Source organism: Callithrix jacchus, chromosome 7, assembly GCF_049354715.1.
Source record: "Callithrix jacchus isolate 240 chromosome 7, calJac240_pri, whole genome shotgun sequence".
In the NCBI taxonomy this organism is placed as follows: Eukaryota; Metazoa; Chordata; class Mammalia; order Primates; family Cebidae; genus Callithrix; species Callithrix jacchus.
The window spans coordinates 111,944,840-111,962,782 of NC_133508.1; positions in this window are offsets into that span (position 1 = coordinate 111,944,840).

Sequence of the window (17,943 nt, forward strand, 5' to 3'; positions counted from 1 at the left end):
CAGTAACTGTCTTATTTGTTTTCTGTTGCTATAAGAGAAGACCACAGATAAGGTAATTTATAATGAAATTTATTTCTTACAGTTCTGGAGGCCGTGAAGTCCAAAGTTAAGAGGCCACATCTGGTGAGGGCTTTCTTGCTGCAACATAACATCACTGAGAGCATCACATGGTGAGAGGGCAAGAACATGTCAGCTCAGGTCTTTCCTTCTCTTCTTATAAAGCCACTAGTGTCATCACTGGGGTTTCTCTTCAATAACCTTATCTAATCCTAATTACCTCCCAAAGGCCCCATCTCCAAATACTATCAACATATGAATTCAGAGATTAAGTTTTCAACGGAAATTTGGAGGACACATTCAAACCATAGCAGTGATCAGATCTCGAATCAGAAGTAGGCAATGTATACTTGCCAACTATATCTTATCCACTGCCTGTTTTAGTACAGTCTGTAAACTCAGAAGGGCTGCTACAGTTTTAAATGCTAGGAAAAATTCAAAAGAATAATAGTATTATATGAAACATGAAAATTATATGAAATTCACATTCTATTGTTAATAAATAAAGTTTTATGGGAATATGCCCACAACCATTTTTTTTTTTTACAAATAACCTATGCTTTCATGTAATAATGGCAGAGTAGTTGCAGCAGTGACTTTATGCCCCATGAAACCTACAATGTTGCTATCTTTCCCATTACGAAGAAGTTTACCTCTGGCCTATCTTATCACTACAACTGGAGATGTAACTTGTCCTCATAGACTTCAAGAACAAAGACTAGCACTGTATTCCCAGTATCTATCACCTCTGTGCCTCTCACAGAAGGTGCTGAATAAATAGGCAAATGAAGGAATTAATGAATAGACTGGAGAAATAAGTCTTCCCATGCATTTATAATTCTCCTGAAAGACAGAGTTCATGTTATCAAGACTTTCTCCCCAGATGTAATCCCAAAGGCATTTCGGAGATCGTCAAGGCTACCACTCCCATTTTGGGTCTAGAGTGTCAGGGCCTTAAAGCATGATGATTTGCTGTGATCCAGGGCTACCTTCTTTATCATCATTATATAAGACCTCAGTGGGAGGTGAGTAAGGTAAGCATTTCATCAGGACATGCTCCTTTGTGCAGAAGGTTAAGTTTGCAAGAGAGCTTCCTAATACCTTACATTCCTCAATGTTAGCTTGGTTTACTCAAAACTATCACATTGAGAGGCTGAAGAATGAAGTGCCAATGTGCAAAATTTAACTTCCAACCTTTGATAATAAGGAGTGCACTGCCTTGAAATTGTTTTATGTGGTCTGAATGTCCCCCAAAATTCATGTGTTGATATTTAATCACCGATGTGATTGTATTAACAGGTAAGTCTTTAGGACATGATTAAGACATGAGAGTAAAACCTCGTGAATGCGATTAAGGCCCTTATAAAAGGGTGAATGGATTCACTGCCTCTGTCTGTTTTGCCATATGGGACACAGTTTCACCCTCTCCGGAGAATACAATAATCAGCTACCATCTTGGAAGCAAAAAGCAGCCCTCACCAGACACCAAACCTTCTAATGCTTTCATCTTTGGCTCCCAGCCTCTAGAACAGTGAGAGCTGAGTTTCTATTCTTATAAATGATCCAGCTTGTAGTTTTTTGTTATAGTAGCACATACAGACTAAAACAATAAGCTTAATTCCAGAGATCTGTTTATTATGGCATCAGATCTAGGAAAGGCCGAGCAGACATATTCAAAGAAGAAAGCGACAAACCCAAAGGTATATCGCCAATTTACAGTTCTGAACAACCTGGATAGGCAAGCTGTCTCCAGATCCTTCCATCCCTATTTTTCAGTTGGATCAAATGTGCAAACTGATGAGTTGGAATGGGGACAGCCAATTGACTTATTTAGCAGCCACCAGAAATCAGTGACATTTTCTAGGCCTGTGGTCTCAGAGATGAACAGAACTCCTATCTTCTCTCAAATTTGAAGTCTATTGGGTAAAATGACATGCAAAGAATGACAAGCAAAGTGCCTAATGCTGTGATGCAAACGTGTGTAAGGTACAACATGGAGTGTCTTCTAACTAATGTTCCTGCCCCTCACCCCACAACAGGTCCAGCTATGTACCCACTGTCTCTGATGCTAACATCACTTCACAATAACCACATTATTACTTCTTCTACCCTTGAGACCCTGATTATTTCTCACCATCCTCTCCCAGAGATTCTATACTAGGAGAGGGAAGGGAATGTCAATGTTGGACAAGAAGAGAAGAAGAAGAGAAACATAAAGGTCATTGGAGAGAAATAACTACTAAGAGAGCTCCAAGGAGAATAAGGGACATTTATTTTTACATGATACTTCTGATAAATGCATTCTCCACCCCACCCCAAAATGTTTGTCTAGAGAATTCAGGAAGAACTCACAGAAGAGTCAGGGCTTAAGATGAGGCTTAAAAGATATGTAGGACTTGGCTGTGGAGATGGAAGTTGGGGAAAAGAGGCAAGTCTTCCCCATGCCAAGACTCTCCATCAAAGCCTCTCCAGGTGAGGGTGGACTCTGTCTCTGTAGACACTGTCCCAGCTTCTGTAACCTGAATATTCATGGAGGCTGTGATTTGGAACCAAGGAAAGGAGAGGAGAAAGAGGAATGGTAGGAGGAGATAATTTCATCAAGGAAATGGGACTCAACAGGGCTCAGGTGTGTCAAACTGCTGCTGCGAGGTGGCCTCCTCTTCTACTGTGGATTGTGGGTGTCACTCCTGCCCCCATTCATATACTGTGTTGTTGGTGTGCACGTCTCCTCTCCTCCAACCCTAGCATAAATTCCTACTTTATCTTTCGGTATCAATCAAATTACCATGATTTAGGAAGTATTTAACAAGTATTTCTTGAACTATGATAGAAAAAGCGTAATCTATGTTTTCCATGACACTCCATTTGGAGGAGAGGACATGAAAAATTGTGACATAAAAAGTGTAATAAATGGATATTTCTTTGGCTCTGGCCCCACCCATGTATGAGTGAACTTGTGAGATATTAAGGAGCTCAGCATTTCTATTATTGTCCACCATTAGCCAAAAATGCATTCTAAACAACAGGCATTGAATTTTCGGAGAGGAACTGAGTAGAGCCATCACAATAGCCTCATGTAATTGAAGACTAGGTTAGCTTATTTGATCCAGTGTTTCTGAAGCAGCTACAGATGGCTGATACTACTGTTTGCCATTAGAAATAGATATTATACTTGCCATTCACGGAACTAAGGGTCCACTTGGCCCAAGATCAGAAAATATCCATTGACCTTATATATCAGGTGCTCTGAATCTTCACATCTGTGAAGTGGGTTTTATTTTTAGCACTATTTCACAAATGAGGAAGCTGAGGTTCAGATAGGTTAAATACCAGCTAGTAAGTAGCACAGCTGAAATTCAAATCCCATTGTCTATGTTTCTAGAAACCACACTCCTCAACACTTTTCTGTATTGCTTCCCACATCCAAGAAGTAAGAAGGCATAAAAACACAAAGGGAAGGTAATAACTGTGAGGTCACTGATCTCAAATAAAAGCTGTTCTCAGTTGTGCCAACTGTTCTTCTCCCAACCCTCATCACTCGCAATGACTCAATAATGTGGCTGATGAAAAACCAAACTGAAAAGAAGGAATTTCATTCATTACCACACATCTGTTTTTTGACAGAGTAAGTAGTATACTCCATGCCCTCTCACCCTTAAGAGCAACCATCTTCAAAACATTTTTATAGCTTCATTTGGTTTAAATGACATTGGAGTTGGCTCCTCCAAGGATGCGTAGCAGCACTGGTCTTCAAGCATTCCTGCATCACAAATTGCTGGCGGAATTGCTTTATTCTCTTCCTCTCCACAGCTAGGAGAACAGGAGAAACTGTGAGCATTTGAATTAAATTGTTTAGACAAGAAAATTATGCTTCTTAAACTCAAATTATAAGTAGAGTGATGGTCTCAAACAGAAGACTAGGATTGTTCATTTGGAAGGTAGATGATAAAGCTCATAGAACACACCATGTGAACTGTACTTCCTTTTTTTTAAAAAAATAAGAGCATAACTTTATTACTTACACATTCATGTTGTAACTCAAACTTGATTAAGGAAATGCCACCTGATGGGATTTTAAGACGTAGACATTGATGAGGTAAAGATTCTTTATGGTAATGACCATATTCATTTCATGGAAATAAGCACCCTTAAAGGAGTTCATGGATTTATCACATAAGGCTTAAATATTCTCCAGACAAGCATGCTTTCACTAGTAAATTGCTTAGCCAACACTTTCTCCCTAAGGGCACACAGGTTAAAAAAGGTTTTGTTGCTGTTGGAGTGATCACAAATTCTGAACTAATGAGAATATCTTATTATGATAAAAGACAATAACTCAATGGAAGCTGTGGAACAAACATAAAAGAAAATACAAGGAGAAAAACACATTTCTGGAGGGGGAGTTTGGAGAGAGTGATTATTCACTGGTGAATTGCAGGAAAACCCAAAGCAGTAAAAATAAATTAATAAATAGGAAGATTAAAACAGCAAAATCATGCTCCCAAGGCTCTGCAGATTCACTTGAAAATAAAAACTTGAGAATTCTTTGATAAATTGACTGTTTGTAATACGATCCCCATAGCTGACCCAAGATCAGAATTGTGGGGTTTCTTCGTTCCTCTGGACTTCTTTTTCAATAAGTTTTTCTCTCACTTAAAGGCCACATCAAAATCCACCTTTTGGTTGAGGAGAAAGAATCATGACTACAGGGTTTATTCTCTGCACCTGTGCAAGCCTGTCACCATAGGGAGCTTTTATCCCTGAGCTAACTGGTCAGTCAGACAGGACGTGAGAAAAATGCTCTGATGAGCCAAGGTTCTGCAACACTGGAAACAGAAGTGCAAAATTGTATAGTGCTCATTGTTCTGATGTGTTCCGTACTCACACACAGCAACTAAGGCGATTTCGTAAGCTGTAAGCCAAAGGGGAAAAAGCAACATGGTTAACACTGGAGTGTGCTATGGTGTGGAGAAATATTTAGTAAGCAGGGAAAAGAATTTGAGAGGGGAATATACAACTTTACTCACTGAAAAGGCAAATAAATGAAAAAGAAACAGGCAAAGTCCGTAAAGAAGGTGCATAGTTTGATTATGCACAATCACAAAAAGAAGAAAACCCACAAATCCCCTCCAGTTTGCTTGGCATTGTGCTTTTGCACTTAGACTTGAGTAGTTACACTTATGATATTGTAAATTCTGAGAAATTTCTTCAGATGTGCCAAAAATGCATTGTGATGAAGAATGGATTTAAGAAAAAGTAAGAGGTTCCAGTTCCCCTGTTTTGTGCATATGTAAATCAGATACCTATTTTTGAATTTGAATTCAATCACTGTAAAGATGTTACCACTTTGGGTTATAGAAAGGCCTGCATGTTTCCACCTGTTTGATGTTAGGCATGGCCACGTGACTTGTTCTGGCCAATGAAATATAAAAAGTGATCCGTGCCCCTTCTGGGTAGAATGTTTTAGGAGCTCCGGCAGAATTCTTCATCTTTCTTTTCTTGGCCTCAGTGAACAGCAACATTCCAGATAGTGGTGCTTCCCTTAGCCTGTCCTCCTCATTGAGGATGATGGGATGTAGAGCCACACACAAACCCATGGTGGATATGATATGTATGAGAAATGAATCTTTGCTGATTAAAGCCATTCAGATCTGGAGGCTGCCGGTTATCCCAGCAAAGCTGGCCTATGGTGATGAACACAGTCATATCTTAGCTATGGTATTTAGAGAAAGCTACTTTCCCAAAGCCTCTATTTTCTAATCAGAAAATAAGGAGGGGCTGGTATATAGCAAGTATTCAAAAATGGTAATTTACCCATCTTCGTGAAAATAACTACACATTATCAGACATCTACACTGTGCCAGGCACTATCTTTCCTGTACATACATCATCTTTCATCCTCATGCCAATCTTGTGAAGTTGGTGTTATTGATCTTTTTTACAGATGATGAAACTACACCTCAGAGAGGTTTACAGATTGATGAAGGTATCAGCTTGTAGGTGGAAGAATCAGATCATTGTGATTCAAAGCTCTTGCTTTATTCACCATTCTACCTCTCCTAAGAGAATGCAGCTAATCCATCATGAAATAAGTGAGAACTTACAATATTAACACAAACATCATAACATGAAAAAACAAATAAAAAGAAAATAAGTTAGAATTTTTAATTAGTATGTTCTTCAACAGACAAAGCACCTTTCTCACCAAATGATTTTGTTTTAATAATTCCAGCTACGGCGATGCTCAGTCATTCCCAATCTAGGGTGACCAACACCCAAGGGTTAATTCAGCTAATAATATGGGTTTGCAACCTATTCTCAGGATTTCCACAAGCCAAGAAGAAATGATAGTTACAGAGGACAAGATGGCCCAAGCCAAATAAAAATTGCTCTTTTCTTTTTTCAGAATCATTATAGCGGGTCATCTCATTGTAGCTCATTTGGCTTTCTCATAGGAAGACATTATTTGTTATTTTTCCTGCATAAAAATAGTATTTATCAAAACACTACATTCATAGTAGTTTAGAAAAGTTACACAGGACCCATTAGTTATAAAAATGTAGTTAAACACTGCTATATCGTAAATCCTAAATTTTGGCCAGTACAAACCTCAATTTTCATTTTGCCATCTCTTTGCAGCTTAGCTCCTAATAACCCAGGTCATTCCCTGTAATCCCAAGAGTAGAGGGTAGCAACACAGCAGGAAATATTATAGGTGATGACTAAGGGCAGACGGCAAAGGATGATGCAGTGTTAGTAGAAGGACCAGCTAGAGAGTGAATTCAGAGAAAACAGGAGGAAAGCCACTTCTCTTCAAGTCAATTACATAAAAGGAAGAGCTGACAGGTGAAATCAAAGTGACATACTGAATGTTACCTTGTCATTTGGGGAAACAGAACAGAACACCTAGAATTTGGGGGAGGATCTCTCAGAGAAATTGGCAAGAGACTTTGTAGACAATGTGGATGAAAATGAATGAGACTCTCAATATGGAATTCTGTGGCCATCTTTCCTTCTACCTCCCCCTGCTGGAAATCAGCTATTGAGTTCCAGACTAACTAAATTAAAGGCTCTTCAGTTGTCACAAAATAAAGACAGTGTTTCAAAGACATCCTTTGGTCAGATTTCTGGAGGACAGTTTTGGGCCCTGCCATCAAAGCAAATAAACTCCACTGTAGTCATAGTCACTGAGGCGGTAGGAATGACAATTTTTTAAAAAATACTGAACATATGATGTGTTCCAGGCTCTTTGCTAAATGCTTCAAGTGTCATGTCTCATCGTATACTCAAATGCTATTATTTCACCTTTTTTACAAAGAAACGTTCTGAGAAGCAGGGAATTGAAGCAATCTGCCCAAAGTCACATGCTTGTAAGTGGTTTCTCCTCCATAGCAATAGCTCTCAGTCCCTGTGTCACATTGTCCTATGCAGGGTGGTTGGAGATGAGCAAAATCACAAATCGTGGGTGTCATCAAAGAAGGCAGAAGGGAACTTGTACTTATCTAGTGCTTCCAATGTGCTAACCACCCACACAAATCATCTGAAACTTTCACAATTCCTTGGGAGAGGTATTATTCTCATGGTACAGATGAGGCTACTGAGGCTTAGGGAGATCCATGATTGGCCAACTAAGTAAACGAGGTAAGAGGCAAACCAAGGCATTGTAAATCCCACATTTAGTGATGTTGCTCCTGTAGCAAGTTGCTTCAGATTTACACTCAAAAAATTATTTGCCCATATAAAGTATCAATATGTATGACCAAACTTCAGTTCATCTGGAAATACCTGAATAATTTAGTTGCTTTGAAACTCAATATAAGGCAATTCTTTTTATTTTTTAATTTACATTTGAAAGGAGAACAGAGATTATAAATAAGTGATTGTCACATAGTAAACATTTATTATTAAGCATTCTGTCCAATTTCAAGATGTCACAAACTTACAATATAAATGTATTTTTTGTTTATGCTCAGCAGTTTTCAATATCTTCAAAGCTCCATCTATGATATCATACACTAGCAATTGAAAATGGTGTCATGTTATATCTAATTTTTACAGAACTGTACACTTTACAAAAAGTTTTCACATCTACCATCTAATTTCTCTCATGTATCAACACTCCAAATTACATAAAGGCAAGATTTTTATTACTGTGATTATCATTGAATCTCCTCTCCAGAACCAAGGAAAATACAAGGTGTATTCTTGCATGTGAGATGGGTCTGGATGCAGCATACCGATGGGTTTGGCTGTGTCTTTTGATTGGAGGATTTAGTCGATTTAAATTTAGGATTAATAATAATATATGTGAGTTTATTACTGCCATTTGATGTTAGCTGGCTGTTTTGTCCATTAGTTGATGTAAATTCTTCATTATGTTGATGCTGTTTACTTTTTGGTATATTTTTGGAAAGGCTAATACTGGTTGTTAATGCTTCTTTCAGAAGCTCTTGTAAAGCAGGCCTGGTGGTGATGAAATCTCTGAGTACTTGCTTGTTCACAAAAGATTTTATTTTTCCTTCACTTGTGAAGCTTAGCTTGGCAGTATATGAAATTCTGGGTTGAAAGTTCTTTTCTTTAAGGATGTTGAATACTGGCCTCCACTCACTTCTGGCTTGTAGGGTTTCTGCTGAGAGATCTGCTGTGAGTCTGATAGGCTTCCCTTTGTGGGTAACCTGACCTTTCTTTCTGGCTGCTCTTAGTATTTTCTCCTTCATTTCAACCCTGATGAATCTAACGATTATGTGTCTTGGGGTTGCTCTTCTTGAGGAATATCTTTGTGGTGTTCTCTGTATTACCTGGAGTTGAATATTGCCCTGCTTTGCTAGATTGGGAAAGTTTTCCTGAATAATATCCTGAAGAGTATTTTCCAGCTTGGATTCATTCTCTTCATCGCATTCAGCAAATGTAGGTTAGATTTTTTCATGTAGTCCCATATTTCTTGGAGACTTTGCTCATTCCTTTTTATCCTTTTTTCTCTAATCTTGTCTTCTTGTTTTATTTCATTAAGTTGGATTTTGACTTCTGATATCCTTTCTTCTGCTTGATCAATTCGGCTGTTAAAACTTGTGCATACTTCGCGAAGTTCTCGTGTTGTGTTTTTCAACTCCATTAATTCATTTATATTCCTCTCTATATTGTCGATTCTCGTTAGCATTTTGTCAAACCTTTTTTCAAAGTTCTTAGTTTCTTTGCATTGGGTTAGAACAAGTTCTTTTAACTCCCAGAAGTTTCTTATCATCTACTTTCTGAAGCCTACTTCTGTTAATTGAACATACTCATTCTCCATCAGGCCTTTTTCCATTGCTGATGAGGAACTGTGATCCCCTGTAGAGAGAGAGGCATTCTGATTTTGGGTATTCTCAGCCTTTTTAGGCTGGTTTCTTCCCCTCATTATAAATTTATCCATCTATCATCTTTGTAATTATCGACTTTCTAATTAGGTTTCTGAGTCGACATCCAATTTGTTGATTCTCAGTACTGGAATCTGAGCAACCCACTGCACCAGCTAAAACAGTGGCATTAAGATTGATGGTGCTTTTCTGCCCAGGAATCTCCGGTCTGGCTTCCTTCTTGCGACTCTGCCTTCCCGGAGCTCCAAACGTCAGCCAAAAGGGGACGCAGTCCCGTTTACTCTGCACCAAGAACAGCCACACCAAGTCACCAGCAAAACTGCCACGCTGGCCACAAGAGTCTCACTGGTGACCCATGGGTCTCCTCTGCTGGGACCTGGTCCGTGAGCAACAAAAATTCGTCTGAAAGTGTGTCGTCCTCTCATTCTTTGCACTTTCACTGGGACCTACAGTCCCGAGCTGCTAATGATCAGCCATCTTGGATCTCACAAAATATAAGGCAATTTTGTAACATGGCAACTAAAAGCATCAATGGGATACTGGTTTATGCTCTCAGATATAAAGGTTCCATTGCTTTTTGCATCAAACCGATCACATCTGGAATACTGTGCTTATATGACAGACTTATATCTCAAAGAACATATGTTTTACTGCATTCTCCAAATTCAGAGGTAAGGGCCAGATTCTCTGAGTTGTGCTCTGAAAACCTTCTTCATGTGGTTTAAGGCGAGGGCAAAGTATTCCCTCTCATGCATGGCAGGTAGGTGTAGGAACAGGTAGAACTCAAAATATGTATAGTTCTCTCCATTGAAATCCACACCACCAACTTCTTCCTTCTTGCAGTGAACTGCTTGCCTTCTTTCTTACACCCTGGGAATGGGTAATGAACTAATGGCTGTCCTGTATATATATCTGGCACTTCTCCCTGGGATATATAAGGGACTTCCATGTAGGGTCACTCAGGCTGCACACTGCACGCACAACTTCAGAGTATACTGTTTACATGGACTGTGATGGGAATGATGACCACCATGATTATTCTCTGCCTGTACAAGCTCGCCTAAAGTTAAATAGAAAAAGCATGTTTAATTTACTGCTAGGTATGATAAGCAGTGCTCCAAAACAAAAGAACTGCCTTTTAAAATGCAATATAAAATATAAAGGTATTAAAATGATGATCACTCTAGAAACTGTTTCATAGGAGGACATTGAAATAACTGGTGATGTCTAAACTAAGCATAATCAGGACCATGGTGTCGTAAAATATTAGAAAGGATTTTATGCAGAAGAAACTGAGAAGATCTATGGGAGATAATTAGGAGACGGTATGAGATGAATTTTGGCTCAGCAAAAGAAATAACTTTCTAGAACCAAACAGCAAATAGAAATCTTGTCACAAAAACCCTACAACAAAGGGCACAGTTTAATACTTTACACCCATTTTAGAGGGGACATGTCCAAAAATGGGATGGATAATCTTTATGATAGAGAAGCACTTTATCTCTAGAAGTGATCAAGAAGAGGAATCAAATACTCTGTAGGATATCCTTGCATAGAGTTACGTTGAACTAAATGGATTATAAGGCATATTCTAGGAAACTAAGTGTTTGCATGATGGTGTTAAAACCTACTAACCTCGACCAGTCCTGGAAGAGGAACTCCCATTACCTTCCTCCCGGAAGGAAGTTGAGGCCTTATGGAAAGTGCTTGATCCAGCCCTTGTATGTGCACATATGAAAGTTTCTGTCAGGTCTCATGTAGCTAAGCAAACAGCCACAGAAAGTCTATGTTTTATTAAAGGGCTGGTTTTATTTTTTATTCCTGGAAGACCTAAGAATTAAATTTGAGAGAGGAGTGAAAGTAGAAATAAAGAACCTGATACTGCTCTGTATATTAATGAGTTCTGCCAAATCCACTGTGAGAGAGGTGTCTGATTTGAAAAGGTTTTCTTCTTCCTTATAGTCTTAAACCCAAGGGAGAAAGAAAAATATTAAGACACTGGGGAATGGCAGGCAGTCCTATAGCAAGGCCTGTCTAAAAGTTGGCTGCTTCTGAGCTCCAAAGCTATGTTGCTTTCTAGAAATGCCTTCTAGGATTGCCACAGGTTCTGCTTTTTCCAAAGAAGAAGAAAAGTTATGTAGATTGAGTTAATTTTTCAGAACATTATGGAAGCCAAACAAATAATATCTATGGTTAGAATTCTGCCCACTGGCTTCCAGTTTATGAGAACAGTGTAGGAATATAGGCTTCCTAATCTGGAAAGGAAGACCGGGCCTTCAGAAAAAAAATGAGTGGGAAGCCCATGCACACATATATATCTCCATAGGAGCCAGCAGGTGTCTATCAGGCAAATGAAGACAAAGAAAAGTAGAACAACTACACTGTTGGGAAGATCTGAAGAAGGCTCAGTTAGGGTGGCTCCTCCCACATGAGATTGCTCTGCAGGACTTGAAGGGCCAGAGGCCAGTCTTTACTGTCCTGCTGAACTCCCGGGCATTGCTCTCTGGAAGAAGTAGCTCAGACTTTGGAAGGCCACTGGATCCTCTGGTACCATCAGCCCCTGTAGGTGGAGAGTGGATTTTTCCCAAAAGGTAAATGAAGATGCTCGAGGACTAGTTTGAAGAGAAAGTCATTCTTAGGAAGGAGAAGAGTCCTAAAGAAATATAGCAAAATAAGAAAGTGGGGATGAACACCAGAAGCCACCTGTGAAAGCTTTAATTCCTTGCAAGATTTTTTTCCCTCAGACTGGGGAAAAAGTCATATTTACTATATCATTTGAATTGTCTTTCCCTGACAATGATAACCCTCAGTACATAACACATTGGCCATCAGCCCTGTTTTTAGATACAATCTTCAACAGCTTGTTCATATGGATTTTAATTTTAATATTTTGATTACACAATCAAGCACTAGAAGCACCAAAAAAAAAGTGACAGGCACAGGATAATCCTCTTTCACTGTATGGGGAATGTGTTTTAATAGAACAAAGGGGAAAAGAATAGTTTGAGATATGTTTAGATTTTAAAGGTGATGGATGTAATATCTCCACATATCTTTCTTTCTCTTTGTTCTCATGTGCATTTCTTAAAATTATAGACAAGTCTCAGAGACACAGTCTTTAGGATTTTCTAGAGTGAGAAAAAAATGTGATAAGCAACATTAGGGTTTATATATTGTTTTTTATGGACTTAGCTAATGCTCAACTCACTAAGCTATTCAAAGAAATCCATCAACACAAAGAGACAGCTACATGATGATATGGCCAGCAAGTCAGGACAGATGATGTCTAGCCTGAGCCGCCTCTGCACACAAATGGGTGTCAAAGAAGGTCATCAATAGGCCCTACACCATCCGGCTTCTCCTATGCAAGATGGTCAATAATGCAACAAGAATTGTGAAAACCTGGGTGGGAATGTGCTGCTTCTCCTCCCCTGAACTCTTTGGACTCAGCAGATCACTGGCCTCTACTAATGTCTTTGGGGCAGAGCAGCCCTGTGATGGAGTGCTAATGACTATGAACCAGAGGTTCATACATCTGAGGATATATATCTGGTTGTCAATCATGTCTCAAATTTGGCACCACTGCACAGGCTGACAATTAGCCTGAATAAAACTAAGGTGAATAAAACTAAGGTTTTCAGTTGCCCCAGGCGAATCAGGCAAGCAACCAAAAATTACCACCAATGGCATGGAGTTAAAAGCCATATCCAATTCCCACTGCCTGTGTAGGCTGCTGTCTAATGACAGGTCCTCTGCTTTGCTTTTCTGTGGTTCTTTGAGCAACCACCAGTAGTGGAGCTCATTATTGGAACAAAGAGTAACAACTCGTATTAATAAATCCAGCTTATTTGGGGGAACTTGACAGGATTTGTGGTGATAAGGCATCTGATTTCAGATAAAGACCAAAGTGCAAGTCTGACCCGCTGTCCAGGCTTCTTTGTAGATATGAAATTTAGTTCATTACCATTACCTCCCGGAATTACATTAATTCCACTCAGTGCAAAACATCAAATGGCAGCACTGGTAACCTTGTCAAGAAATAGAACTACTAATCAGCAATTGACGTAATAGTCGACCTGCCATTTTAGTAACTGGAAATGGTTCCAGTTCAACAGTCACAGAAATAATGAAGTTTTGCAGAACTGCTGCACAAGAAAATCTATGGAAGTTATAATTTATTGCACACATTGCTAATGTCCTAACAGTGTTTCTATGATACTGATTCAAACCTTTGCAAATTTTTTAGGATGAACAGTTTAATCTCTGGCACTATTTGGCTTCTTTTAACAGCAAATATCTCAAGCATAATTTATTTAAAATCAAAGATAAATAGAAGAAGAGAAAGCCTGGAATTAAGGGCATTCACTGCTGTAAGATTCACTTTTGGTATTTTAAACAGAACACAATCTTAGAGTTTCCTTCCTCTCTTTTGCTATTTTTTTTGGCTTCTTTTTTTTTTTACCTAGCCCATGTGACATTCATTAGAATAACACTATTGACTCTAACGTACCCAAGAGTATATACATATAAGATGATATATTTGCCTGTTCAAGTCTGATTATTTCTGAATGAAAATTACAAACCACTAAACAGCTTATACTTTTGTGCATATAATGAAAATAATAACCTTAGAAATATAGATTGCAGTGTTGCTTGGTATATGGCCTAATCTTAATTTATTAAGAAAAAATGTCTTCAGGGCTCATCTGGGGTAAGGCTATTCCTATTGTATCAAAGTGTCATCTTCCAAAACTAGTTTTAACCTGCAATAGAAGAAACCTTTGAATTTTTTTTAAAAAGTCTCTTCTATCCACATGAAAAGGTCTAAAAAGGTATATGTGATCTTGGTCTGATGATAAATTCTTTTACATCTTCAAAAGAAAATTTCCACTCAGAATTTGTTGGCAAATATATCCAGAGCTTCTTTAGAAGCACTAATTCTAACTCACCCCTACGGCAAGGCCTCTGGAAGCTGAAAATTACCACTTCCAGTAAAGCTCATCCCTCATTGAGTCCCTTCAGTGTTTAGGCTGGGAGTAATATCTATCATTTACATATTTCAGAGGTATTCATTGGAATATGGTGACAGGGCCATAACAGAAAGGAGATATGAGGAGGAGGGAGCTGTGATTGCAGCTTATGGACTAGGAAACTTTGGAGAGAATCTTGCCGCCTGGAAAATAATTGCATGTGATTTTATGTAAAGTACCCAGCACTCCACTCGCCACACCATAGATGCTCAAGAAGTGTTGGCTTCATCCTTCTCTAACATTGCCTTATCCAAATATGGCATTTTAACGAACACAAAGCATGATTTATCTTATTTGACCCTCACAACACCCTTTGTAAATAGGCTTTATTTTATGTTTGGAAGTACTGATGATTTGAGATGCCAGGGTCTATAAAACCCTAAGTCACACAACTAGTAATTTTAGAATCCATCACCTGGATCGTCTGATTCCGAGACTTTCTTTTCCTTTTACTACCCTGAGCTGTAAGTATTCAGTAATGTGTATCTGACCACTGTATATCTTATTTAAAGAATTATCTTCACTATATATTTTCATACCTTCAGAGATGATTTTTCATCTTCTGTGTTTCTTCTTCTCTTTGTTTCTTCATTTTCCCTGGTTCTCAGCTTGTAAAAGTGTTACATTTCTAATGTTCATGGGTCCATGATTTGAAGTTTTTTGTCAGGATCTTGAGCTCTTCAAAGCCAAAGAACCCTAAAAACAAGGCACATTTCACTCTGGGTCATGTTTTTCCTTTGAGCCCTCTTGCTAAAATACCAACCACAATTTGCTTTTCACTTGTGAGATGGAAAGAAACAGTTGTGTGGCTATAGCTATTATTGTGCCATTACCATTCTGAGGTGTTGATTTTGTGCTTCACATTTTTCCTGTGTTTTTAACTTGATGCCCTAGCTTGAATTTTTATTTCACTCTAATCGTTTTTTAAATTTGAAGTCTTCCTTTTACTTTGGCAATTTCAGTTGGAACACTACGTTTGAAAAAAAAATGTTCACAGAGAAACTGAAGGTTAAATCAGCTTTATTCTGTAAACAGTGCCTAAATTATCATCTCCTTCCCATAACAGCCCAATTAATATGTTACAGCAAAGCTGAAAAGCCAAAAATCATGCAGAAAACATGGAGCTAGTGCGACACCTTCTGGTAAGAAACATTTTTTTTTTTACCATTTTGCATTGTGTCAACAATAGCAAAAACAAATGGAGACAATGGATTGCTTAGATATATTTTATTCCTACAAATCTATCTTTTGTGAATACCTGGTATGTCTCAGGTGCTCTGACGGGCACTGGAACTGTTAGGGGGAGATCTGATCCTTACACTCAAGAATCTCACAGACTTCTGGGAAGAAATATCTCTATCTACACACCTAACTGTGGAGAGATTGTTTTTTATAGTCAAGGTTGTCAAGTCGGGTTGGGTACACATAAGATAGTACAGGGCCCACAGACATGACTTTCTCTCACGAATCAGGGACAGCCTCACAGAGAAGGGGATACCAAAATCTTGAAGGAGGTGGCGCAGGGACCCATTGGAAGATAAGCAAGACAGCGAAGTGATCAGATTTTCACCTTAAAAAAACTACTCTGACCACTGTGTGAAAGAAGGGAGAGACTAGTTAGGGTCAGGGAGGTAGACATGAACCTGCTGAGAAAGCTCGGGAGAGGTCAGAGCCTCAATTAATTAGGACAGGGAATGCTGAGATGTACTGAGTAGAAATTTTTCTTGGAAAGAGCATCAGCCAATATTAAAACATGTTTTGGGTGTGGACTCTGAAAAAGGAGAAGGATTTTGAAAAGATCATTTATGTCTATATGGTTACAAATCAAAGGAGCACTTTTTCTTAAAAACAACAAAAAAAGAGAGTCTGGCCTTTTAATGTAGATAGCTTTCTTTCCCTTGTGTGTGGTCTTAGGAAAGAGTTAAAATATTTCATATCATATGAGAGCATAATTGTGCTGCAAATCCAAGCACATAATTATATAAAGTAAATTTGGGGACTTTCAAAAAATATTGATCTCACCTGAAGACAGTGCTTAATAAGTGCAATTTGGAGACAAGGACACAGAAACACCAATTTGTGTCCACAGTGCTTAAGTGCTTCAATAAAAAACACACTCAAGGTCCTTGAGAAATTTGGATGACCATAATAAATATTCTTTCAAAGGAAGGTTTAAAATATTTACTTACGCATTTACTTAGAGAGAGAGAGTCTTGCTCTGTCACCCAGGCTGGAGTACAGTGGTGCCATCATGGTTCTTGGCAGCCTTGAACACCTGAGTTCAAGTGATCCTTCCACTTCAGCCCCCGAAAGTGCTGTGATTACAGGCATGAGCCACCACAACCATCCTAAAATTTTTAAATGACTTATAGTAAATTGAGAAATTAAATATAGCGAAAAAGAGGCCATGATTTCCCTCACTGTCAAAGGAACTCAAATGAATATATTTCCTCGTTGAGAATCAGACAAGGGCATGTACTCATATTCATTTATTTAACAAATGTTTACTGAGTGTTTGTATGTACGAACTAAGATAAAAGTATTAAAAATAATACAAATCCCTCAGTTTCTAGGAAAGATAGTCCCATTTATTAAAGTATATGTATTTAAAGTATATATATATCGCATATATGTATACAATATATACATATGCCTGTGTATATGTATGTGTGTGCACATGTATGTGAGGGTGTACATACATCTGTTTTAGCCCATTAAGTGTGAGGAAGTATTCTAGAAATAAACAACTAAAAATTTCTTACTTATTAGACATTTTTTATCTGTGACATTTGAATAGTGAGAACAGATGATTTAAGGTCGTTTTCTGTATATAAAACATACAACTTGCAGCTTTAAAGCAAACCGTATGCCTTTCACCATTTATATCATACCACCTAACAATACAATACCACTTATTCAATCAAATATGTTAAAATATAACTTACAGAAACTTAAGAAAAATAAATAAAAATGAAGAAGAAACTTGAATTAACAACCAAAAATTATAAATATTACATATATTTACTTATGTGGGTGCTATGTACAAAGATATTCATTTTTTAAAATTGTTTCACTCAATACATTACATGGTTCCACAGGAATAATTATTATAGTGTTCTTTTAAAAAACAAAGTATGTGTTGAATATATTAAAAAGAAGTACAAAAGAATAAAAATTCAAACATAGAGTGAATTAATGTTGCCAGCTAATGTAATTAAAACCATCACCTGGGAAAACATATCCTATAATAACTAAGCAGGGAAGCTGAATTATTTTTACCTATAAAAATATTTGATCAAAAAATAAAAATTATATTTATTATGAAGTCTATTTTTTTTAATTATCTGCTTAAAATCTACAACACGCACTTCAGAGGCTAATTTAAATGCCATCTGGTGGCATTAATTCATATTTTGGAATTTTATGTCAATCTGAATGAATTTTAAGGATTGAAAAAATAAAATGATATAAAATAAATTTCTATAAGAACCAGCTTTGACTAC